This window comes from Suricata suricatta, chromosome 8 (genome assembly GCF_006229205.1).
Source record: "Suricata suricatta isolate VVHF042 chromosome 8, meerkat_22Aug2017_6uvM2_HiC, whole genome shotgun sequence".
Classification (NCBI taxonomy): domain Eukaryota; kingdom Metazoa; phylum Chordata; class Mammalia; order Carnivora; family Herpestidae; genus Suricata; species Suricata suricatta.
Genome location: NC_043707.1, coordinates 95,481,257 through 95,507,010, shown reverse-complemented (window position 1 = coordinate 95,507,010; position 25,754 = coordinate 95,481,257). Strand labels below are relative to the sequence as shown.

Sequence of the window (25,754 nt, the reverse complement as noted above, 5' to 3'; positions counted from 1 at the left end):
TCTTCTTTGCTTGAGACTGCTTTCCAGAAAATTTTGGAATTTTCCATTCTCTTCCTCACCCTCCACCTGATTTCTTTCTTTTTCTTCCCCAAGTTGCCAGTTTGGATATATGCATTCACATCACAAATGGAATAAAGAGAGAGAAATGGAAAATAAAAAATACCCTGAAATATAAGTAAGTGAACTGAGTCATTGGAGAGTATGCATGGACTAGGTTTTGACCAAGGATGGGCTGCTGGGTGGCTCAGTTGGTTGAGCATCTGACTTTGGCTCACGTCATGATCTCATGGTCTGTGGGTTCAAGCTCTGCATCGGACTCTGTGCTTATAGCTCAGAGCCTGGAGCCTGCTTCGGATTCTGTGTGTCTCTGTCTGTCTCTGACCATCCTCTCTCTGACATTTGCTCTCTCTCAAAAATAAATAAACATCAAAAAATAGGTTTTGGGGGCACCTGTGTGGCTCAGTCAATTGAGCATCCGACCTCAGTTCAGGTCATGACCCCATAGTTTGTGAGATTGAGCCCCACATGATCTCTCTGCTGTCAGTGCAGAGTCTGCTTCAGATCCTCTGTCTGTCCCCGTCACTCTCTGCTCCTCTCCCACTTGTGTTTTTGCTCTCTCTTCCTCTCTCTCTCTCAAAAATAAGTAAACTTTAAAAAAAAAAAAGGTTTTGGTCAAAGGGGAATGGGTATTTGTGGTGCACACCATCACCCTTATGGCACTCAGAACTTCCACACAACTTCTGAGATCATAAAGTGGAAGTCCTCTTCAGGTCCCGCCCCCTTTCCCAGTGCAGGAATCCCTCTGGTGGCTTTGTCACTACTACGTACTTCTGTGATACTCAGAGCTGGGGAGCAGTAATTCTGCTGAATGCTGCTGGCTGGACCTCCCTGGGGACATTGGACGTGAAACTGTGGAACGCAGATTTGGACAGTCAGATCTCAGAGGAGGTCAGTCAAATGGCGAGAAACCTGAAACCATGTCCCATGGAGAAGAAATAAAGGAACTCGGGGGAAAAGCAAATGACTGTGAGAGCATATAGAGAAGTCTTCAAATAGTTGTGCAGGTGTTACATGGTAAGTTGAGCTGTTCGGTAGGTTTTGAGGTCACAGCGAGGGTAATGTTTAGACGTTAGAGAGGAAAACACTGCAATATTTAAGGAAGAAATTTCTGAAGTCATGGTTAGGTATCAATGGGAAAGTTGCCTTCAATGTAGAAATGAAAGCCATTCATTCAATACATATTTGTTCTCTTCTATGTACTAGACACTATGCTCCCCTCGTTTATGATCCTTCCTAGTGAGCCTGTAGTAACTTGTAGTAATCCTCACTTTATTCTGAAGGTGCAAAAAAGCCATCTTTAAATATTCTCTTTTAGAATTTGTCTGGGGATGGTGATCAGCATTCGTGGTTTATCAATTCTGGACTTGACCATTTTTTATTCTCAAAATATGAAAATCTGAGATCATATTTTCTCAAGTGCAATGTTAGTTAGAAGATGGATATTCTTATAGCAAGACAACAAGCATTTTCAGTATTCATAAACCAAAGTTCCCTGTCCCTGGGCTCACTTAAGACTTGATACTCTCTGTGCTCTAATGTATAACAAATATTTGTGGCAGAAAAACTGCGAAGTGTCCACCAAACCCCTTTTCCTCCTATGTCTACCGCTGAACTACCTTTCCTGGCCTCCTTTGTAATTAGGTGTGGCCATGTGGCTGAGTTTTAGCCAATACAGACGGGTGAATATAATGTGTAATAGCTACAGGCCTGGCTCCTAAACCCACCTCTCCCCATCTCCTGGTGAAGTGTAAGGGACATTAGGAAGGACAGAGCCACAGATGGAAGGAGACTCAGTCTCTGAATGATCATATGCAAGATTGTCCACTGACCAGAAAAATTTGCAATGAGCTTTGCCTGAATGGGAACTCAACATTTTTTGTGTTGAACCATCAAGGTCAAAGTCGCTAGTGTCTTCTTATTCCAACTGGTGCTGCAGGATACCGTCAGGGAGGGAATAAATGTGGAACTGAGGTTAAGGATTTTGTTCTGCCCTTTCCTGTTTGAAGACAATTAATGGGGGAGACAGAAGCAAAGGACCTAGCACTTAATTATGTACTGATGCTTCCTGTTGGTAATTTTTTCCCCATATAATTAATAAACTTCATGAAGTGTGTGGCCATGTCCTGTATCCTTTTCTATATTTAATCTTTCACTGGATGTTTATTGAGAGGTGTCGGGTGCCTGGGGGATTTCAGAAGAAATATAGGTAGCACATTTTGTTAACTGTGTTATTCATTTATTCAACTGTTTTGGATCGTTTTTTACGGGCTGGCCACTAGTAAACACTGAGGAACAAAAGCTGTAGTACCTGCCCACAAGTTGGGGTATAGCAAGGAAAACAGACAAGGAGGCAGACTAGTCGAGCATGATGATGCTCTGGGAAGAAGGCCGGATGTTCTGGGTGCATGAAGAAGGGACACCTGACAAGAGTAGTAGCCAGAGAACTGTGCTCTAAGGAGGTGATGAAGAAATTGAAACATGGAGGATGAGTAGGTGTAGCCAGAAGAAGAGTTGGTGGAGAGAGAAAGAGTGTTCTAGGCTGAGGGAATGCATGAACAAGTGTCTGTCTATGGGGCAAGACTATGGTGCATGCTTGGAGGGACCGCAAGGTAAACTGGAAAGGGAGAATGGGAGAGGATGGGCATGGTAGGTGGAACTTGTAATAAACGTACGCATCCACTTAATAAGTGCATACAGAAGGCCTTGGACTAAATGTGTATGCATTTACCTAGGAGGAAAGAAATATGGCTGATTAACCATCAAGGTATTAGCAGTTATGATATTTGGGTAATTTCCATTTTCCTCCTCATGCTTTTCTTTTTCTTTTAAAACTTTCTACAATCAACGTGTATTACATGTAATAAAAAAATAAGAAATAAGTGTTTTTTTCTTATTAGTTGTGACTGCCCCTGCTGTCTCTCATTGGATCCTCACAGTAGCTCCTCTGAACAACGGAGGCCCAGAGAAGATACCCCGTGAAGCTGGGATTAGCTTTCCTAAAGTCCCATTCAGTCTGCTTTCTCTCCCTTGCACCTGCCTTCCCTGCAGTTTTCTAAGTAGTGATGATGGCTTTTCTTGGAACTGCTCACCGACCTTAGTGCCATGTTGCGTGTTTCTGTGCATGTAATTTGCAACCTGGAGGAAATGGGTCAACGTTCTCATGATCCTGACCTACCTAAGAGCCTCCCCACATAAAAAGGATGTTCTCAGCCTACAGGACTATATCATTAGACTTGCTTTTTCTGTGATACCATCATGTCCTTTGCCTAGTGCTTTGGCATTAGGGGGAGAGGGCTACTGATAAGATTTTTTAAAATGATGTTAGGGAGTGGATTGTTTCCCATTATTCTTTCAACCTACATCTTGATTGACTGGCATGTTGCTTGGCCAAACCAGTGGGTGGTGAATACCCACCATGAACACCCAAACTCTTAAAAACCTTAAAACGCTGTATGAGCATTCTCTAAATTCTGTCGTGGTCACAAATCACCTCCCAGATCTCAGAGTCTTAAAACAAATGTGTTTATTTCATGTGCACATTACATTTCCATCCTGATTTAGGCCTGAGCTCTTTCTTTGAAACTCAGGCTGAAGTAGCAGCTCCTTGTCTGAAATATTGCTACTGCGTGTCACAGAGAAGAGAGAGAGGGAACACCAGGAGATAGCTCTTAAAAGTTTTGCTCACCTGTCACTTCCACTCACCTCTGATTGGCCAGAGGGTGTCCCTGGGCTTGACAGGGAGGAGCAGCAAAGATTTTGACAAATGCCTCAGGTCCCAGAGTGTCAGTTTCTTTATCTACAAGGTGGAAATAGGGAAAATATATTATAATATATTTAAGCCATGGAATATCATGTAGCTAATTTTAAAAAAGACTTAGTTGCACTTAAAAAGATGAATTGACCTGAAGAGAAATCCACGAATCCATATTACATGAAGAAAGCAGCTGTAGAGTAAGGTGTATAGCATGGTCTCATTTTTGCATAAATGAAAAAAAAAACCTCTTTGAGTATATTTCTTTGCATGAGAATATTAGTAAGAACAGCCAGTGCTTAATGAGCACCTATACCACATGCCCATCACTGTGCTCAGCGCTCTTTATAAAGATGCATTTGCTCATTTAATCTTTCTAAAGTCCAGAGAAAGGAGTAGAAAGTTACATATCAAACAGTTAGTGCCAGCTACCTTCTTTGAGGGTGGGATTAAAGAGATTGCACTTAATTTTTAAAATATACGATTTCTGTAAATTTTTACTTGTCACCATAGGTGGATCAATTGGCGTGTGTCGTGAAACAAACCACCACAAAATCAGAGTGCTCTGGAAGGTTAAGTATAATTCTTCCTACGTAGTGGTCTGCAGATCCGCTGAGGTGGTGTTCGCATCCGAGGGTCCCATCGGTGGTCTCTTGCCTCCATTGCACGTGCCTCCCCTGCAGCGTTCTGAGTAGTGGTGATGGCTTTTCCTGGATCTACTGACATTAGTGCCCAGCTGCATGGTTCATGTACACCCTGGAGAAATAGGGTTGGGGTTTGATGCAGTTCCACTTTACGTGTCCCATTCTGGAACCCATCCTAGAGAGGCAGAATCTATCAGGGATCCTGGGCAGGGTTGGGGCAAATAGAACCACAGGAAGCTTCTTAAGAGCTAGGCTTAGAACTGCTGCCTTAACATTTTTGCCCACTTTCTATTCGCTGAAGCAAGTCACGTGGCCGAGTCCAAAATCAGTGGAGCTGGGAGGTCATGGAGCTTGTGGAAGGAGATAATGAATGTTTGCTGTATAGTGATCGACTACAGTCTGCATTCATTGCTTTGTTAGTCATGAAAATAATAATGAAAGGAGGAAAAGAATACCTAGCTGAGAAAGTTTGAGTTGTGTTCAGTATATTACAAAGTTGCATTAAACATTTCTTAAAAATACAAACTCCATATTTATCATTATAATGAGCATTGTCCATATGAACATGGGCATTTAAGGAACCAGGATACTCCATGCTAGAGGGCTGGTAGGCATTTATACCAGCTTGGTGTATGCAGCCTGTGGTGTGACAGTTTAAGCATAACCCAGAGACTTCAGTGGCTCTCTGTGTGCAGTCTGGCTATTGCATGGTCATCTGCAGTCCAAGGAGCTTCAATCATGAAAGCACAGATTCTTGGAGCAGGAAGGGCTCTGGTGCCCAGGGCAGGCAGATGCCATCTAACTTACATGAACCTAGTGGTGGTTATTCTCGATCGGGCATCTCTCACATTGCTGGAAAGTAGTTGTGGAAATCAAAATTCCTTCATTTAGCTAGTGGGAATAGTGAGCCCCCCAGCTGTCACTTACCTGAGTGGCACATTAGATTTGTGGCTAAGATGAGACTGAAATGCAGGTGTCTCGAGTAGGCCCAGGGCTTTTTCTCTTCTCCCTGTGTAACGCAAACATCAAGCATATGGGTCATTTGGGAATATTCACTAGGCACTGAAACTTTCATTGCCTTCTTTAAGAAATATAGTTTTCTTTTTCTACTGCTTCCTCTGTCTTAGGAGAACCCAAGCACTTCTTCGACCAACTACCTCTGAGTCCTGCGAAGAAAACACCAATTGGTACAGGCACTGGAATAAAGAGCACCATGTTAAAGTCCTGAAAACACTGGCCAGGGAATCATGCCTATTTTCATTTCCTTTCTATTCGAGGTAATTTAGAAAATGTCTGCTGATCCAGCTCAGGGGAATCAACTGCACAAGGAAAATGTTTTATTAAGGGCCTTGTTAGGATTACGAGCTGTGTTCCTCAAATTTCAGTGATTTTTACCCATCACTTTTTCCATTTTGCTCTATCCACTTACAGATCTTAATACTTTTTTTTGAAAGAGGTTTATTTTCTTCTTTTTTTTTTTTTTCAAATTTTTAAAATTTGTTTTTGAGAGACAGAGAGAGACAGTACGAGCAGGGAAGGGTCAGAGACAGAGGGAGACAGAATTCAAAGCACGCTCCAGCCCTGAGCTGTCAGCACAGAGCTGGACACGGGGCTCGAACCCACGAACCATGAGATCATGACTTGAGCCAAAGCTGGACGCTTAACGGACTGAGCTACCCAGGTGCCCCAAGATTTACTTTCTTAAAACTTAAAGATATTTTTTATGGGATATGATGTATTATAATTGTAAACTAATTACAAATATCACTGGCCATAAGCATTTAGACCTTTGTAAAATTATGTAAAAATAAATATATAGTCTTTAAAATAAACAGATTTGTCTTTTATACCACTGAAAGTATTCTCTTATTCTCTAGGAAGTAGGCATTCTCCGTTAATCTAATGGAAAAGTATGGACCTTGGAATCAAAAGACTTGGGTTCAAATCTCAGTACATTCCCTTTCCAGGTAGTTATAATCTTGCACAATTTCCTTAAATTTTTGAGCATAAAATTCTAATATATAAAATGGAACAAAAACAGCTGTCTCATAGTATCTTTGTCTGTGTGTGTGTTTGATGTGTGTAGGTGTGTTCAAAAAGCATCGAGGATTGTTCCTGACTTACAGTAGGAGCTCAAAAATGTAGCTACCCTCTTCTTTCCCTCATTTTTAAAAAATGGCCTTTATAAACTGTTTAGTTAGATAGATGAATGATCTGTTGGCAGTATTAATTGTTCCTTGAGTAACTTACTGATTGATTGTTTACCATATTGCTAGGAAACGTGCTCGTGCTGAATATTGTGGGTACAATGAAAACTGGATAAATGGACTTGAAGACTTGGATTCAAGTCTTGTTTCATCGCCTTTGGTTAAGTCACTTAACATCTCTGAGCCTCAACTCCCTCATCTGCCACTTAGGCCTACTTCAAAGAACTTAGGTAAGGAATGCCTTAGTAACAGATGGGAAAGCTTTTGGTGCATTGGTGCATTGATGAAGGCATTTCTGCTATAATGTGACATGTATGTATGTTCCTGAAAAGTTTTGTGTTCTGCAGAGTTGTACATTAAAAATAACAGAACTTTTTGCAAAAATAGGGTTGAGGCACTCAGTGATAATCTGTACAATATTATAGCCACAATGCTAAGATAAAACTCTAAATATCCTAATACAAATAATAGTGCTAAAAAGACCTGTTAAATTTTGACTAAATAAATAATTGTGTAGAGGCACACACAATATAGAAAATATAGGACTTGACTTTAAAGCTGGTGAGTGTTAGGGGCACCTGGGTGGCTTAGTTAGTTAAGCATCCAACTTTGGCTCAGGTCATGAGCCTCAGGCTCTGTGCTGACAGCTCAGCCTGGAGCCTGCTTCAGATCTATGTCTCCCTCTGTCTCTGCCCCTTCACCTCTAAAGCTCTGTTTCTCTGTCTCTCTGTCTCAAAAATAAATAAACATTAAAAAAATTTTTTTAAAACTGGCGAAGGTTCCTGATGGAGGGCATAATAAGGGAGAGAAGAGGCTGCTGAGTTAGGGGGGTGTGGGCAGATGCTTGAAGACAGGAGCACACCGTGCAATTAGCTCTTTTGAGAAAGAGGATGTAGGTGAACAGCCCAGTGTGAGGCTGGAGGGTGAAAGGGCATTACTCCCAGTACCCCAGGCTCTGTACGCCTCTGAGGCAATTGCATGTCCTGTGTGGTAGTGGTTTCTGCTTCACTGCTGTCCTCAGTGGAGCAAATCCATTGTGAGATAAGGTGGCCTGCATGTAATACTGCTCTCATTCCTCTGGTGATCAGTCTTAGCTTCTCTTCACGTCACATGTGTCACAGCATCGCGGAGTAGAGTGGGGCTGATGGGTCCAGTTCCCCTCTTCTCCTTCGTTCCAGGCTTGTTCTTCCTCACTAGCCTGTGACTCCTCGAGGGAGGGCTCTGTCACGTTCACTGCTGTGCTCTGAGGGCCCGCACAAGGACCCTGAAGAGGAATGGTTGCATTACAGCTGAACTTTTTTTCCTAGGGCAGGAAAGGGCTCTGGACCCACTGAAAGGGTTCCTGGACTCCTCTCAGAACCAGTGGACGACCTTGAGCTGAGGATGGAGTCCATCTGCCAGGACAGGACCAGTGGCTCGTTCAGCTCTATTTCCAATATCTCTATTGCCTGGTGGGGACTCCTCAGTGGGCCCCAGCCCTACTTCACCCATGGGAGAGCAGGAAGGGGCTAGTGGCTTATCTCCCTCCTCAGCGCCCCTCCCTCCCTTGCTCCCTCACCCCTCCCTCCTTTTCATTCTTTCCACAAATATTGAGTGAGGCCCCATCTCATACCACACAGTATACAAAGTCCTGGGAATGAAGCTGTGGGCAAAAAAGACATGGAGTCTGCCCTCTTGATGCTTCTATATCACCTAGAGGTGAAGCACTAAACCTCCGGAGCCAGATCACCTGGGAGCTGATATCTGGCTCTGTCCTTTACGCAGTGTATGAACTCGGCCAGATTCCTCTCTGAATCCCATTTCCTCATCTGTAAAATGAGGCTCGTAACAGAACCTATTTCAGTGGGTTGTTATGAATATTAAATGAATTGATGAGTACCTGCCCCAGTAAGTGCCTAATAAGCATTAACTATAATACCAGTATTATAGTTGCTATCTATATAGATAAGGAATAAATATGAAATCACAATAAGCAGTAAGTGTTCTGAGTGGAAAACACCCAAACAAGGTGAGAATGGCCTATAACCTGGAACTGTGTTTTCCCTGGGGGGTAGCTAATAGAGCATGTGAATGTTACCTGACAGGGAAGCTGGGAGACAATTGAGCTATTGACCTAGAAGAACTCTCTATATTTCTGGGTTTAAAGAAGAAAAACAGGGATCGTATTCAAGGGATGATCAGAAAGGGCCTCTCTAAAGAGGGGCTACAAAATAAAGGGGGAACAAGCTGACACAGAGAGGAGGGTGGTTTGGGAAGGGCATTCGGCAGAGAAGAGCCATCACCAAGGATCAGGTATTGAGGACTTCCTCCTAGGGGCTCTGCACTGGGTCAGTTTTTTTTTTTTTTTTAATGTTTTATTTATTTTTGAGAGAGAGACAGAGAGACAGCATGAGCAGGAGAGGGGCATAGAGAGAGGGAGACACAGGATCTGAAGCAGGCTCTCTGTGCTGAGAGCTCAGAGCCTGACACGGGGCTCAAACCCATAGACTGTGAGATCATGACCTGAGCTGAAGTCAGACGCTTAACCGATGGAGCCACCCAGGCACCCCTGGGTCAGTTTTATTAAAAGGTCTTCTGTTCTTCATTGGTCAGTTAAAGTGTCTACTATATGGGGAGCTCTCACTTGTGGCTTTTAAGGGCTGGAGCCTGGACACTGGTATCCTCCATCTCCTGAAGATTCTAGAACTCCATGCCTTTTCAGACTCTGACTGTGGCTCCCTCTGCACTGCATGTCTGTTGTTTTAGTTCTCAGGTTACACTTGAGCAAAATACAGAAAGGAAACAATGAATATGGATTTCTAGGTGCCCCATTCCAAATTCCAGTGCTCAGTTCAGCAGCACATATACAAAAATTGGGGTGATACAGAGAAGATTAGCATGGTCCTGGTGCAAGATGACACACAGATTTGGGAAATGTTCCATATTATAAGTAAATAGATAAATAGATAGGTAGATAGGTAGATAGGTAGATAGGTAATTCACTCCCAATCCCTAAGTTTTAATCAGTATGTTTGGGGAACCTTGGTCACATCATCTCATTTGCCTATTCATTCACGAATCCTCATTCAGCAAATACCAATTGAGCAAGAAGTATGCGCTAGCATGACAGGCCATATGGGTCACTTGGGGCCTCCGCTTCTCCATCAATAGCATGAAGGGCTGGGCCAGACCATTGGTTTTCCAACTATAGTGTTGACTCCCAACCTCTACTTTATTAAACAAATTAGAGTGGATTCAAGGTTATCCCTTTAATAGCTTCAGCGAACTCCCGGGTGTACTGAAAAGCTTTCTCTAGGGGGAAAGAAAACAGTGGTGTGACAGCTAACAGCTGGAAATGTTTATTATTATTACGCAGAAATTGTTTTCTCTGCCTAGACTGTTAGGATATATGAGCCTCACCTGTCTCCAAGACTCCATGGAAAGGGTTGAATGAAATACAGAACTGAGTGTTCTCTGAGGCTCCTCCTAGTTTTGACATTCTATGAGACGTGTGATTAGTTCTCTTTTTTTCTTTGGCTCTTTCATTTAACACCATTTCAGATGTGTGTTTCCAAGAAGCCATGTGGTTCTCTCCCACGTCAGTCTCAGGGATTTTGTTTCAGTTTGTTAGCAGTTTCCCTATAGCTCCCTCCCTCTTGATTTACTATACAGACCTTTTCAGAACCTTCATTTCAAAGAATCCTAATTTGTGTGTGTGTGTGTGTGTGTGTGTGTGTGTGTGTGTGTGTGTGTGTCCCCACACTCAGGGTCTTTATCCCTAGTAGCAACAGGCACTTAGGAACTGTTGGACAAATTAGTGAATTCTTAATGATTATCAGGACCCTCAGCATACATTTATATACATGTAATAGCCTTTGGATTCTATGACATCTTTTGAGGGTACTAATTCTTGACATGGAATATAATTAATATAGTTACAAAATATAAGCAGGTTTTGTGCTTTATTACCAACTGCCAGACTGCCTTGGTGCTTTTATTCTCTGCAAGTGATGGTATTGCTAATACTTGTGGTGATTATTTATAACATTATCTTTAATGATCAAGTCAAAGAGTACTTTCTCTCCAGTTTGATTCTAGGTGTCCATATGCTTTGCATTCCAAACCCCAGCAGTCTCCCTAACGCTGGTCAGATCAGCACTGCACGCTTTGACTTTAGCCAGACACAAAGCCCTGGGCCGCTCCAGCTGTAGGTACCAGCAGCTTTTGTGTCCACCCTTTTGCCTATTCAACACCAGCCCGGTTTGGGCTTGGAGTTTTCTGTGATGATGATGGTGATCATAGAGAGGACTATAACAACCCTGTGAAAATATCATTAACCCTGTGTTACAGATGAGGAAACTAAGGCTTAGAGGGGTGACACAGGTTGCCCTTGGTCACACAGCTAGGAATTAGCAAAGACAGGATTGACTTCTGGTTCTCTCTGACTCAAAGCCTGTCTCTTTCCACTAGACCGTACTACACCACTCCCCAAGTGGACGTTCAAGGTCAGGAGCCTCATGGGACCAGCAGGTCTGTCCAGTTCTGCAGGACTGAGCTGTTTATCGTTGCAGAGGACACTCATCACTGCATTAATTACATTAATTGCTGCCCACTCTGGGGCTAGGTGGGTGGCTTAACAATACCTAGCAACGTGGTAATGATGCCTGGGCCTGCCTTTCTGGATCAAAACATCTGACTCCCCCCGCCCCCCCACACCTTTTAAACTCCTTCCCATGGTGGCCAAAGATAGTAATTATAGGTCCTATTGGTTGGGAGTTAGTGACTCTCTACCTTGTAGGGGAAAGGTCAAGACTCTGAACTTTGCCCTCCATCAACATCAGGTGTGTGCTTGACATTTTATTTAAGGAATCTTTTATAATCCTCGTGACAGCTCAGAAGTAGGTATTATATTATCCTTGTTTGGTTTATAGGGGAACTCAGTCACCTCTTGGAGATATGTAGCTGGGAAGGACTGGAAACAGGCTTAGAACTCAGGACTGTTGGAGGACAGATTTGGCTTCCACATATTTCCCTACATCAGAGCACTTCTCACCAGGAGACTTTTTCCTCCCTTTGTTTGGAATTTGAATTACCAGTATATTTGAGTCTGCATTTTCAGAGAAGCAAGGCCCTGGGGACTGGTGTTTTGAGGAGTCCTCTATTGCTAAGTGATGAAAATGTGGCATTTCAACCTTCCACCTATCACCCTTTCCCTGAGCTTCCCAAGGAAATGTTAACACAGTGGTACAGTTGGCTTTTTAAGAAGTAATTTGAGGACTACATTCGTGTACTTCTTGGGAATGGACAAGATGGCTTTGGTAGTTCATTATAATTGGGCAGATGACCTACCTTCCTCAAAGACCCAGATAACAGAGGTTAATTTAGGAAGTAATTGACTTTGGAATGTTGTGTATGCATGCACTTTTTGGGTGTGTCCATATCTATATGTATATGTATCCATGTCAATAAATGTATGTGTGTGCATGTGTATGTGTGTTCATGAAGAAGTCTTGGAGTACGGGTGGGCTTAGATGACCTGGTTCTTCTCTTACCTACCTTCTATCTATAAATGAAGTTTAACAATATGTTTTACTAAAGTTCAAAACCATTGTGTTATGTAATGACACAGAGTTGTGCTTAAGATATGAGGAGGTAGACCAGGGTTTGCCTCTTGGCTTTGCCACCTCCCAACTGTCGTGAATCCAGCAAGTCACTTAACCTCTCTGGGCATTAGTTTTCTCATTTTTAGAATTAAAAAAAATTTAAAAAAAATTTTTGAGACACAGAGAGAGACAGCGCGAGAAGGGGAGGTCAGAAAGAGGAGGATACAGAATCCGAAGACAGGCTCCAGGCTCTGAGCTAGCTGTCAGCACAAAGCACGATGTGGGGCTCAAACCCATGAACCGTGAGATCATGACCTGAGACAAAGTCAGATGCTTAACCAACTGAGCCACCCAGGGGCCTCTAGTTTTCTTATTTCTGAAAAGAGAGATAATAACAGTTCTGACCTCATGGAACTGTTGTCGGGAATTTTTTGAGGGCAGAGACTCTGTCTACAATCTTCTCTGTACCTAGCCATAATGAGGTTTGGAAAGAGTAGGCTTTGGTCTTAGACACCCTATCGACTGATTCCAGCACTCCCGTATTGGCTGTGTGACTTTGGAGAAATTACTTACCTTTTCTGGGCCTCAGATTCCTCCTCTGAGTTCAGGCTCATTATTCCTACCTCGAATGATTGTTATACGATGAGTCGGGACATATGAAGACCTAGTACAGAGATTAACACATAGGCGGTATCCATTTCCCTTTTGTCTATCCCAGAGTTCTTGTTTGACGATTGAGTTCTTGTTTGATATGTGAAACATCCTTTTCTCTTACACTCCATTTAAAAAAAAATTTTTAATGTTTATTTTTGAGGGAGAGAGAGACAGAGTGAGAGCAGAGGAGGGGCAGAGAGAGAGGGAGACATAGAATCTGAAGCAGGCCCTAGCTTGAACTGTCAGCTCTGAGCTGTCAGCACAGAGCCCTATGTGGGGCTTGACCTCACGAACCTCGAGATCATGACCTGAGCCAAAGTTGGGTGTTTAACCAACTAAGCCACCCAGGTGCCCCATCTCACATTCCATTTTTATTTTTGCCTTTCCACCCTTTTGATTTCTTCCCCCGACCTTCCCTTCGCTTCCTTTTCTTTGTCTTTTTTGGTCCACTCCAATCCACTGTGACTCATGGTCTCCATCCAGGACTATCTGGCCCCTGGACGATTACAGCAGGCTTCTCCCTGGCCTCCTTGCCTCCATCTGGCCTGCTGCTGTTTATCTGTCCATAACCTGCACAGACCTGGCCGCTCTTCTGTGGCATGCCTTCCAGTAGCTTCTCATAATACCCAGAGCAGTCTGGGGCTCTCACCAGGGCCTGTCCCGGGGAATTCTTGGATCTGGCTTCCTCATGCCCTATCTCAATTCCCCCCGCTCTGGCCTCGAAGGTCTCCTAGCTGTTACTGGACCTTTCAAGTACATTCTACCTTTGGGTCTTTTATACCGGCAGTTCCCTCCCCCACAAATATCTGTAGATTTCTCTCTCACTTCGTCTGGCCTCTGCCCACATGTCCCCTTATCAGAAAGGCCCTCCTTGATCACCTGCATGAAATGGCACCCCTAGCCTCTCCCACTTCCCCACTGCATTTTCCTTCTTGCTTCCCAGTGAAATATTACATATTTATTTATTTACTTTTTATTGTCTCTCTCCCCCCAGTAGAATGAGAACATTTTAAGAATAGATTTTAGGGGCTCCTGGGTGGCTCAGTTGGTTAAGCATCGGCTTCAGCACTCATGGGTTCATGGGTTCGAGCCCCGCATCAGGTTCTGTGCTGACAGCTAGCTCAGAGCCTGAGCCTGTCTTTGGAATCTGTACCTCCTTCTCTCTCTGACCTTCCCCTGCTCGTGCTGTCTCTGTCTCTCAAAAATAAATTAAAAAATCAATAAAAAATTTTTAAAAAAGAATAGATTTTATTTTATTTTCTCCCTTTTTCTATTTTTTAAAATTGTTTTATAGTTGACGTATGATGTCATATTAGTTTCAGGTATATAACATAATGAATCTACAATTTTTACATTATGAAATGTTCAGGGGTGCCTGGGTGGCTCAGTCAGTTAAGCGTCTGACTCTTGGTTTCAGCTCAGGTCATGATCTCATGGTTGGTGAGTTTGAGCCTCACATTGGGCTCCTCGCTGACCATCCAGAACCTGCTTGGCTCTCTCTCCCTCTCCTTCTCTCTCTCCCCCCACCTCTCTCTCAAAATAAATAAATGAACTTTTTTAAAAAAAGGAAATGTTCACTATGATAAGTGTAGATACCACCTGTCACCCACCCTAGGATGTCATTACGATAGGATTGTTTTCTGCTGTGTCCCCAGAGCCCGAAATACAGTAAGCACTCAGGAAAGAGTTGCTGAGTACACGATGTGTGTGACCACTCCCAGAAATGTCAGGGAAGAGCCTGAATCAATGCTGCAGGTGACACCAGGCCTGGAGGGCTCCCTGACCGGCATTTATCTCCTCTGGACTGAAGCGATAAACACGGAGAAGGAGGATTAGGGGCCGACTGCCTGCACACATGCGCCCCTAGGAACAATGCCCTTTCATGTGTGGCAGTGGCATACCTGTGCTCGCACTTGCACTCCAGGCCCTGGTTGCTGGGCTGTCTGGAATTCCCATGGCAGCTTTACAATATGATTAATCTTGCTCATACAGATGCATACCGATCCCAGATAAGGATCAGTCAAGGTTTAAATCTGGCGCCGCCACAAAGTTAGAAGTAGGAGACCGGATTGTTCCCAGACTATGAAAGCAAAAACACAAAATCTGCCAACCGAACCACTCTCCTCCGCTGGTCTCTCCCTCCCTTTCCTTCTCCCTGTCCTGATTCTCTTCCTGTCACCCAGTGTGGCAGCTTAGTGCAGTGACAAACGGCACTGAGAGCTCAGGGCTTCAGACCCCAAGACCCACAGTGAGATCCCTGGGAGATCCCAACCAGGGTAGCCCCCCTCCCTGAGCCTCAGTTCCCTCTTCTCTAAAACGGGCCTTGAGAATGTACTCAAGAATATGTGTTGAGTGGAAGACCATGACACGTGACGCCAGGGGAGCGTGGCTAGCTCAGAGTGAGCACCCACAGGTGCTAGTGCCTTTCGCACTGGCTGACTGGCGTGAGCAAGGCTCCGGGTAACATTGCCTCGGCTTCTGTCAACCTTTACAAGAGGCAACCCAGCTGACAGTACAGACAAGGCCTTTCAGGTGCAGCACCTCGTAAGTTTTTCTCTTTGCACGGGGAGATTTCTAAAGATCTGGGATGGGTGTGGGGAACATCACAGCCGTGAGAGTCACAGTTGCTGCTAATATTAGTTTCCTAGGGCCGCTGTAACAAATGCCACAGCATTTGGTGATTTCAAACAACAGACATTTATTCTCACACAGGTTTGGAGGCCAAAAACTTTGAAATCAAGGTGTGGACAGGACTGTGCTCCCTTGGAAGGCTCTAAGGGAGAAGCCATTCTTGGCCTCCTCCCGCCTCTGGTTCCTTGGCTCCTGACTGTCAGCGTCACTCCGACCCCTGCCTCCATCTTCCTCCCTGGGGGTCTCTGTGTCTCAGATTTCCCTCTGCTTTCTGTTATAAGGACAGTAGTAGGCTAGATATAGGGCCTACCCTAAATCCAAAATGACCTCATGTTGAAATCCTTTTTTTTAATTAAAAAAAAAAAACCATTTGAGAGAGAAAGAGAGAGAGTGCACACAAGCAAGGGAGAGGGGCAGAGGAAGGGAGTATCCTAAGCAGGCTCCATACTCAGCATGAGGTACAGTCTCAAGACCCTGGGATCATAACCTGAGCCAAAATCAAGAGTGGGATGCTTAACCGACTGAGCCACCCAGGCTCCCCTTGAGATCTTTAATTATATCTGCAAAGACCTATTTCCAAGTACCAAGGGTTGAATATATCTTATTGGAGGACACAGTTCACCCACAACAGTGCCCTGTCTCCCCCCCAACCCCCCTCACACCAAGAATTTCTGATTAGGCAAAAGAACAGAGCACACACCACTGAAAACCAGTTTTGAGTAAAGTGTAGAACAAACCCTACTGGAAGGTGAGTAGGGGTGGATTGATTCATTCTCTGACCCAGAAACCCTTGCTGAGCATCTGCTGAGCTGGGTGCTGGGAAGTAGGAATTACGAAGCCCAGTCCCTGCCTTCAAGGAGTTTATAGACTGGTAGCGGCAGACAGAGAAACAGGTACTCCCAGCTCAGAACTGTCAGGCTATGCAGGCCGTGGGCCCTGATGTGTGAGGCTCAGCAGGTCTGGCTCACAACTCTGGAGGAGACTTCTGGAGGAAGGGTTGCCACACCTGAGGCCTGAGGGAGGAGGGAGGAGGGAGGAGGCAGGAGGAGCCAGCCTGCCCCGGGAGGGGGGGAAGAGCTTTGGGAAGAAGGCACAGAGGAAAGAAAGCCTGGCTTCTGTAGGTGGTGGGCTGGAGAGGCAGGCAAGGGGTCAGATTGTATAGGGTGCATTTAAAAATAAAAATTAGAGGGGCACCGGGGTGGTTCAGTCGGTTAAGCATCTGCCTCTTGGTTTTGGCTCAGGTCACAATCTCCTGGTTTCCTGAGTTCAAACCCCAAGTGGGGCTCTGCAATACCAGCCCAGAGCCTGCTTGGGATCCTGCCCCTCCCCCATTCACACTGCCTCTGTCTCTCTCAAGATAAATAAATACACTTAAAAAACTTTTTTAAAGGGGCACCTGGGTGGCTCAGTCTGTTAGGCATTTGACTTCGGCTCAGGTCATGATCTCGTGGTTCATGGGTTCAAGCCCCACAGCGGGCTCTGTGCTGACAGCTTGGAGCCTAGAGCTTGCCTCAAAATCTGTGTCTCCCTGTCTCTCTACTCCTCCCCATTTGTGCTATCTCTCTCTCTCAAAAATAAATCAATATTCAGAAAAATTTCTTAAAAATAAAATTTTTTATAGTTTATTGTCAAGTTGGTTTCCATGTAACACTTAGTGCTCATCCCAACAAGTGCCCTCCTCCATGCCCATCTCCCCTCTTCCCCTCTCTCCTTCCCCCATCAGCCCTCTGTTCTCAGTATTCAAGAGTCTCTCATGGCTTACCTCCTTCCCTCCCTCTCCCCAACTATTTTCCCCCTTCTGCTCTCCCATGGTCCTCTGTTAGGTTTCTCCTGTTACACTTATGAGTGAAAACATACAGTATCTGTCCTTCTCTGCCTGACTTATTTCACTTAGCATAACACCCTCGAGGTCCATCTACATTGCTATGAATGGCCAGATTTCATTCTCTCATTACCATGTAGTACTCCATTGTGTATATAAACCACATCTTCTTGATCCATTCATCAGTTGACGGACAGTTAGGCTCTCTCCACGATATGGCTATTGTTGACAGCGCTGCTATGAACATTGGGGTACATGTGCCCCTATGCATCAGCACTCCTATATCCCTTGGGTAAATCCCTAGCAGTGCTATTACTGGGTCATAGGGGAGTTCTACTGTTAATTTTTTGAGGAACCTCCACACTGTTTTCCAGAGCGGCTGTACCAGTTTACATCCCCACCAACAATGTAGGAGGGTGCCTGTTTCTCCACATCCTCTCCAACATCAATCGTCTCCTGCTTTGTTCATCAAAATTTTAAATAAAAATTAGAAAAAGACCTAGTGATGTGTCAATAGATTTGATAGTATTTATTATGTTGTGTCATTTTATTTTTATTTATTGTATTTTTTACTAAAATTTTTTTAACGTTTATTTTTGGGAGACAGAGAGACAGAGTGAGAGAGAGGGAGACACAGAATCTGAAGCAGGCTCTAGGCTCGGAACCATTAGCACAGAACCCAATTCGCAGCTCAAACCCATGAAGCATGGGATCATGAAATGGGCTAAAGTTGGATGCTCAACTGACAGAACCACCCAGGCGCCCCTTGTGTCTTTTTAAAAGAACTATAGCATATACACAGATCACAAGTGAAGTTTGAGCAAGTGAGCAGCCCCATGTTGCTTAGGTATATGGATTGTCAGAGCTGGGCCAGGATAGAGGAGAGTCTGAAATGGGCCCAGGACTCAAAATTCCATTTTTTGTCCTATGGGTAAATGGCCCCTGTGAAAGGAAGAACCTGGGATCTGGAGAAGGCAGACTCCATTCTTAGCCCCATATCTGGTATTTCCTGGCTGTGAGATTGCAGAAAAATGGCTATGCTTCTGTCATCCTCAGTTTTACCATCTATAGAATGGGCTAACAGCATCTGTCTCACCAAGATGTGAAGACTGAAATGAGACAAAACTGGGGAAAATATTATGTAGAACAGTTGCTAATGGGATCCTCAGATTCTAACCTGTCTCAGGTCTGGACTGCTTCACTTGACCTACCTTTTGCAGTTTGTCAGATAAAAGAGAAGGAGAGGAGGGGGAGAATTTCTATGTTTGCAGTGCCTTTTTGTTTGTTTCCCATTCCAGAATAATGTACCCTGGATATGGACTGTCGCTCTTGTGCAATTTTTTATCCCTGGCCTTCCCGCTCACTGCTGTCCCATCCAACCAGGCTCAAATGAGGCAGAGAAGGAGGGCAAGGATTGGGGGAGAGGTTTGAGGGCAGAGATGAATTCAACTCTCCTCTCCCAGCCTTCCCTGAGGACCTGCTGTCCCCAGCTGTGTGCTGAGCATTGGGGACTGTGAGTGGTGTGTGGCGGAGACGTAGGGGGAGCATGGCATTCACACTCAGATGGCGGTCTGGTTCATTTGCTGAGGCAAAACGAAAAGAGGTCCTGTAACAGAGCAAAGCCAGCTAAAGTCAAAGTCTTACTGTTAAGAGGCAGAAAGCCCCCAAGAGAGTTGAGAAACAGATGAGGCCACTTTATTGGGTAAAACACCATAAAGAAGGGGAGCTCACTGCTAGACTTGCCTCTCTCCTCCCATTTCAAATTCTTGGCATTTCTGCAATAACTATCTTTAAGCACTCTAGACCATCCCTCTACAGACATTGTCTTATATGATCCCTGCAGGAAGCCCCGACACTAAGTATGGGGCTTACCATCTTTTCAGACTGGGGCTTCCAGATCACACCACTGTTAAGGAAGGGGACGGCTTTGGGCCCCTGTTCCTCCGGCTCCCAAGCTCTCGCTGTGCTGAGTGTATGTGCAGGGGAGCCACGTGTAGCATCAGGGTGTATCATGTCGCATGCATTTTTACAAAGTTGCGTGCACGTGTCAAACAACCAGCATGCTGAAGCACCTGCCCAGTGAGTCGTCATGATTGCATTCTGAGTGGCTAAATGCATTTTTGCTGGCACGGCTTGGCTCAGGGAGAACGGGAAAGGAAGCACACAAGCCCTCTGTGTGGGAAGCCAGTCACACGGGTGAGGGTTGGTCCTTGAACAAAGGATTGGGAAATGGCTCTGGTTAGCCCTGGTGGAACTTTACTTCAGTGGGGGCCCCTGGCTTTTTCCATGGCTATTTTATTTCCAAAGTACAATTTATTCCCTATTCTTAAAAAAAAAAAAACTAATATTTGTTTAGCACCCACTCTATGCCAGGCGTGGTGCTCAGTTCTTTACATCTGTGACATCACTGAATCCCTGAAACCCTGCCAAAGGGGCACCGTGGGCACCACTGTTCAGCCTAAAAGATTCAGGAAGGTTGGGCCATTTGCTCAAGACCACCGGCTGGTGTGGAGCAAGCCAGGGCTCCTGCCCAGCACCATCCAAACAGCAGCCACACTGGCATTTTATTTATTTTATTTTATTTTATTTCATTGTTTATTTGCTTTAGGAGAGACAGAGTGAGAGAGCACGTGTGCATGAGTATGCGAGTTCACACACACCCAAGAGCCCAAGCAGGAGAGGGAGAAAGGCAGAGGGAGCTGTCAATGCAGAGCCAATGTGGGGCTCAATCCCACCAACCTGTGAGATCATGACCTGAGCAAAAATCAAGAGTCAGGCACTTAACCAACTGAGACACCCAGGCACCCCCACAGTGGCGTTTTAAAGTTATTGGTAAGACATTTTATTTTTCAATTAAGTTGTAAATTACCTTTACTAATTCATGGCCCAGGAGGCTGGCATACTGACTCCACCCCTGCTCTTTTAGAAAACGAAATGCTTTATCTTTTCATTCCTGAGTAACTGGAGTGTTTTGTCCCAGAGATAAAAATCTTCAAGTCGGGTCACTGGAGTGTGATGTGAGGAGGGTAGAATACGGCTACTCTCACTCATTTGGCTTTTTTTTTTTTTCTCCTTTTTTCCTAAGGCATCTGGCCTCCTTTTAAGACCTTTCTCCGCTGTCACCACACTACTTGCACCTGAGGTAGTGCTGGCCATGATGGCACAGGCAGGACCTGTAGTGTGGATGAGCCTATGGCCAGAGAAGCCTGCTGTGCTCAGCACCCAGAAGTGCCTCTGAGGTTTGAGACAGGCTCTGATAGTCTCCCAAAGACCCCGGGTCCCCACTTACACAGTGCCACCATAGCAGGTAGGAAGACGTCTCTGGGACCATTTGAGAACATTTGGCCTCTGAGACATGTACTGGGGCCACCAGCCCTTTTCAGGGATGACAGTTTTGCATACCTGAATGGTCTTAGTTTTTGCACTGAGCAGACAGATTGATCAAACCTTCAGAAGTGGAATGAATGATAAAGATGAAGGTCTTTGCAACCTTAGGGCTAGTCTTTTCAAAACTCTTTTTATTTTTTAAGTTTATTTATTTATTTGGAAAGAGAGAGAGAGAGAGAGAGCGCACAAGCAGGGGAGGGGCAGAGAGAGGCAGAGAGAGAGAGAGAGAGAATCCCAAGCAGGCTCTGATGAACGTGGGGCTCAAACTCACCAACTGTGAGACCATGACCTGAGACGAAACCAAGAGTCCAGCGGTTAAGCAACTGAACCACCCAAAACTCTTTTAGGGCTCATACAAGCAGGGAGCAATAGGCAGAGAGAGACCTGGGAAGAAGGAGCTCTTAGCATGGCTGTGGTGGAGAAAGCCGAGCTTGTGATCCTGGGTACACGCCACTCCCTTTCTGGGCCCAGTTATCTCTTGTGGTGTTTGGCTGTGGTGCTGCTCTTTCTTCCTTGCTCCTGTCCCCAGATGGTGGTCGTGACAATTAAATGGGAATACATTTATGCTGTTGGAACAGGGTCCCAACACAGAGGAGGTACTTAGGCAAAGGTCAGGAGGCTTGGGTTGTATTTCAGATTCTTCTCTGAACTCTTGTGTCTCCTTTCTCTGGGTCTCCCTTTCTGTAAAAGGAGGGGATTGGAGTACGTATTTTTTCCCCTCTGTGGTCTCTTTTGACTGTAAAGTGCCATGATCCTATCTCTGTAAGTGGAGGCCATGCAGCAATTTTAAGGGATGAATGGATCTTTTAATATTTAGCCATCTAGCCATTCAACAAATATTTAATAAGGGCTACAGTACGTCAGGTGAGGAGACAGAGTGACACAGCAGAGGTCCCTGCCCTCATGGACCTTCCAGTCTAGCGTAGATGCCTGGGGGCAACTCCCTCCTCGAAGATAGTTGATGAAGGGCCAGGGCGCTAAGGGAAACTGTTAGCCGAGAGGTCTATATCAGGCATGTAATAGATGCTCAAATATTCATTGAACAAATAAGTCAATGCGAGCACCTTAATGAAACTTTTGGGGTGACATTAGAGTTGGGGAACAGTTTCTGGGAGTCAGGAAAGGTCGTGGAGCTGTGGCCAAGGGTGTGTGTAATTGCTAAGGAGTTTGTTTATTGAGACACCTGAGAATGAGGGATCTGCCCCTACCTGCCCGATTCTCAAGGGGGCCATTACTGGGAACAAGGAACAATGACGGCTTCCCATGCCTTGTCTTTTCTCCGGAGGCGGAGCCGGCGCAGATGCTGGAATCACAGGGGCGAAGAGAAGAGTGGCCAGAGAAAAATGCCGGGGTTATATGACACTTGGGCCATGTCCAGAGGACCATGGAAAGCTACGGAGTCTCATCTGTGTCCCATCAGGAGAGAAAAGGGGGCCCAGTTGGGGTACAAGGGCCACATGAGGGTTGGCCCCAGGGTCATGGCCAAGAATCTGCCTGGGGAGGTGGAAAGAACTCCAGCTTAGGAGTTGTAGACTGATTTGGGTTTGAAGGCTGTGGAACCCTGGGCAAATCACTTAACCTCTCTGAACCAGCTTCATAATCTGTTAAATAGACCTCACAAAGTTGACCTAAGATGTTATGAGGTATAAAACGTCTCAGGCACCTACAGTCAGTACCTGGGACTAACGGTACTCTTGACGATTGGTGTTTATAATTATTACATTATCAGGCCCCAGGTCCTGTTTCTGTGCCATTTTGAAAACCAGTGCTGGGAGCCATTTCGAGGAGAAATCTTAGAAGGACGTTGTATTAGCTTTATTTTATTTTTAATTTTTTAATGCTTTTTAAAAATTTAGTTTTGAGAGCATGAGAGACAGAGCACAGGCAGGGGAAGGGCAGAGAGGGAGACACAGAACCGGAAGCAGGCTCCAGGCTTTGAGCTGTCAGTACAGAGCCCAATGCAAGGCTCGAACCCACAGATCACGAGATCATAACCTGAGCTGAAGTCGGACATTCAACCTACTGAGCCACCCAGGCGCTCCAGTTGTATTATCTTTAATATAAGTGAAATGGTGACTCAAAACTGAGTGGATTTACAGGGAATTAGTTCTAGCTTAACTCCTCTCCTAACCGGCGATCTGACCTTACGTAGGCATTTTTGCCCTCTTTGAGAGCTGGTTTTCTCCTCTGTGAAATGGGAATAATTTTCAGGCTCAACTTTTTCTCATCCACCCATTCAACATTTATTTAATGCCTTTTACGAGCCACACTGTGCTTGGTGCTGAGAACAGAGGAACAAAGCATAGCCCCTGTTCCTAAGGAGCTCACCATCTAGTGGGACAGACCATTAAACAAATATTTCCAATTGAGTATAGATAGGCCTAGCCCTGTCTGAATGGACAAGGAAGGCTTCCTGGAGAAGAGAGGTGCCATCTAACGCTGAGAGCTGTAGGATAATAGTACTTAGCCAAATAAAAGTAGGAAAGGAAGCAGGGAGTTAGGAAAGCATTCCAGAAAGAAGGAATTGCATGTGCAAAGGCTAGGAGGTAAATGGGTGCGGCAGATGTGATAATGTGGCTGGCTGAGTTTGCCCTTCTGCAGTGTGGACTTTGCGTGACGGCAGTGGGAGACCACTGAGAGATTTTAAGTGAGGGGGTTGGAATAACATCATCACATTTGCATTTCTAAAAAGAACACTGGGGGTTTATGCATATGTCAAGTTACATTACGGAGAACAGTTGCGATAAGTTGATCCTGACCTCCTCCTCTTCCTGATCTCCTTTCTCCTCCTTTCCCTGCCCACATAAAGTGAAATAACCCACATGAGCATGTCTGCTGTAGTGTTTGGCACATAGTAGGTGTTCAATTAGCATATATCACTCCCCTTTTTAAAGCAGTCCTTGAAAAAGAAATCCCTGGCATAGAATGCAAGTTGGGACAAAAATGCCAAAGGTGCGGCTCTTTGTATTTTCTGGGTGCTGCTCAGGTATAGCTGATAGGATTTAGGTCAAAGGAAGTTCCCCAGACAGTTCAGTCTCAACCAGTCATCTGGGGTTTCAGGGAGGGCACGTGAAGGTTGTAATGTCTCCCCAATTGCCGGAGGCCATTTCTCCCCGGGGTCCTAGTCTTAAAAACCTGCCAGATATGGGCAATCCTGTTAATGTGTTCAGGTTAGCTTCCTGTTCTGTAAAATGGGTATGAAGCTACCCATGCCACTCCACACAAGATGTCAAGAGGATCAGAAGAAAATGTGAACCACAACAGCAGTAGATTCCATTCACTGATTACCTCCCGTAGGCCAGGCCTTGTTCTTATGAAGCCAGTATTATCATTAGCCCAATTTTACAGACACAAAACCGAAGTTCAGAGAAATTAGGCAAATCACCCAGGGTTAAGTGGCTGTAGCCAGAGCCCTGGCATTTTAACCGCTACACCATGACATCCATTACCTGCTGCCCCTGGAAAACTACCAGCTGTTCCCTGGGCTCTTTGCATGACTCGGGCACTCCAGAAATGCATGCAGAAAGGCGGAAGAAGGAAGGAAAGGTAGCGTTTGAAGTCTCAGAAAGTCTTTCCTTGTGTCTCCCACCTTCAGCCCCAACCAATTTAGGGTCATCTTCCAGAGGCATTCCAGAAAATGGTTCCCTGCCTGCAATTAAAGTGACCTGTTATTTGCCTGATGCCTCACTAGTCTGGGTGAGGGCAGGAACTGTGTCTGGGTCATGGTGTTCTCCCCAGGGCCTAGTACAGTGCCTAGCACTCTGTCACTTGCCTGGCTCTCCTGCTCAAGCCTTCCTCTTGGTCAAGAGGTCTAAAGCAAAGGAGCTGAGGCTTCGGGAAGTCCTTGAAGATCCTAGGGCATATGCTGTTGCGAGGTCACCCAGAGGTCAGTGTGCCAGCCTGAGGTCAAACCTGACACCAGCTTCTGACACCCTCTGACCGCAGGAGGGGACCAAGAAGGCTAGGGTAGCCCACCACATCTTGCCCACCACATCCTGCCCACCCTCTCCGCGGTGTAATGCTGGGACTTGATGCTGGAGGCCCAGCACAGAGCACAGGGTCCAGGTGTCCCATGAGGAACCCTAAGGGCTTGCTGACTGGACCTGAACGGCCAAGCCTCTACGTGCTGGGCGGCTTGAGCTGGGCTCCCCTGGCTGATGGTTGGTCAACAAATCGCATGAGAACCAGAACAATCCTCAGGCACATTGAGCAACCAGCTTCCCTTCCTCGCCCCCGGCAGGAGCTTGGCCAGGGAAAGTGAAGAAAGCTGTTCTGAGCCTCCCCCGGCTGGGCGTGGGCGGGGCCCTGACGGGATCGGGGCTGCCGGACCAGTTTCAATTGCTCCCGACCGGATGTAGCCCGGTGACGACTCAGGCGGAGACGAGAGAAGTGCGCTCCTTGGGCGCACCTGTGTGTCTTCCAGGGCGACACTGGCTTTGGCAATGATACGACTAGGGGCTCTGGGTCAGCGGTCACCGGGAGTGCGACTTCCGGCTGCTAAATCAGGCGAGCGGGTGGGGCAGCCGCGAATCAGCTGACAGGTACAACTGGAGGAGGCTTTGGACTGGAGGAGGCTTTGGACGTCCAGTTTGCCTGGAAAGGAAAACGAGGGAAGGGGCGGATCCCAGAAACGGCCGGGTGATCTAGCTGCCCTACTGACGTCGCCACCGCGCATTTGGTGCCTTACCCCCGGGCCACCCCCGCAGCACGTTTGGGTGGGAAAAGCCCGGCCGGAGTTGCGCTGGCTTCCCAGCTGTTTCCCCTACAGGCCTTTGGTTTCTAGGGCCAGTGACTTCGCTTTTCTAAGCCAGTTTCCCCAGATGAAAAACGGGAATACCGGGCTCAAAGCGTGGTGCGAGAGGTCCGTGAAAGGGCATAGGAACGGTGCCTAGAGAGTCCTGGGCGCCCATACAGCGGGGTTCCCTCTTCGTCCTTTGTTTAGGATCCAGCTCTCACTGCCCTCCCCCCGACCCGAGGTCGCGCCACACAGGAGATCCTAGGACAGTGGGGTCTTGG

At 45.9% G+C, this 25,754-nt stretch overlaps 2 long non-coding RNA genes and 1 other non-coding gene across 5 annotated transcripts in view; all 3 read left to right on the top strand.

Moving 5' to 3' along the window:
- Positions 1 to 4,324: 4,324 nt before the first annotated feature.
- Positions 4,325 to 12,097, top strand: LOC115299316. The gene is made up of 5 exons (XR_003912125.1): positions 4,325 to 4,383; positions 5,583 to 5,732; positions 6,333 to 6,422; positions 6,732 to 6,892; positions 11,112 to 12,097. It is a non-coding gene; the product is annotated as an uncharacterized LOC115299316 (long non-coding RNA).
- Positions 9,485 to 9,590, top strand: LOC115300520. Its single transcript, XR_003912691.1, has one exon. It is a non-coding gene; the product is annotated as a U6 spliceosomal RNA (small nuclear RNA).
- A 3,240-nt stretch (positions 12,098 to 15,337) lies between the features above and the next one.
- LOC115299315 overlaps positions 15,338 to 25,754 on the top strand; it is a 70,858-nt gene continuing 60,441 nt past the window's right edge. For 2 of the 3 annotated variants that reach the window (XR_003912122.1, XR_003912123.1), the window contains exon 1: positions 25,133 to 25,279. This is a non-coding gene — a long non-coding RNA (uncharacterized LOC115299315). Of the gene's footprint in view, positions 15,443 to 25,132; positions 25,280 to 25,754 lie in introns of those variants that run through there. The other variant, XR_003912124.1, reaches the window with a different exon arrangement.